General features: G+C 60.1%; 1 protein-coding gene across 1 annotated transcript in view; it reads right to left on the bottom strand.

Moving 5' to 3' along the window:
- The window catches only part of GPR144 (G protein-coupled receptor 144), a gene marked incomplete at its 5' end in the record, with an annotated part of 20725 nt that overhangs the window by 3823 nt on the left and 16296 nt on the right, over window positions 1–606 (bottom strand). The gene's annotated exons all lie outside the window — the stretch shown is intronic.

The following is a 606-nucleotide window of genomic DNA, read 5'->3' as shown; positions in this document are numbered from 1 at the left end:
CGTAGTCGCAGCCCCCCTCTCCCTCCCTGCGGAACCGGCGCTGCTGCTCGCTCAGCACAAGGTCCAGTGAGCAATGACGTGCTCTGCCACAACCACACACTTGGTCACACGTGCCCAGGTCCGGTGTGGGATGTGCTCAGGGAAAGTGCCCATGGCAGGGCCAGAGCAAGCATCGCCTGGAGGCCACAGCCTGGGGCTAATTACAACTCCAGACCAATGATTTTGGCCTTAAGGCAGCCCTATCTGGCCCACCAGATTTATGTTATATCTGTGGGGTGTTTTGTTATCGCAGATAGATAAATCAGCTACAGCAAGAGAAGCAATCCATCTTGTCTTCAGCGAGCCTCGCTCTTCATCTCCGAGCTCTTGGCAGGCTCAATGGTAGCAGTACCCTGGCACGGCGCCATGACCTGTCCTTCAGCCAGCAATGCCGGTCACTCCCCCAGACCAGATCTCTGGTCAGGCTGCCAAGGCAGGTCTTCCTTGAAATAATCACTCTGGATGAGCGCGGGGAGGGAGGGAGGGAGCGGCGGGAGCAGAGCGGGGAACAGAGGGGGCCCAGCTGCGGCGGCGGGCGGAAGCGGAGCTGCGGCTCTGGAGGAGCCC

Source organism: Nestor notabilis, unplaced genomic scaffold (assembly GCF_000696875.1).
Source record: "Nestor notabilis isolate BGI_N333 unplaced genomic scaffold, ASM69687v1 scaffold20247, whole genome shotgun sequence".
Classification (NCBI taxonomy): Eukaryota; Metazoa; Chordata; class Aves; order Psittaciformes; family Psittacidae; genus Nestor; species Nestor notabilis.
The sequence above is the reverse complement of the archived record's forward strand: the minus strand, read 5'-3'. Positions and strand labels throughout refer to the sequence as shown.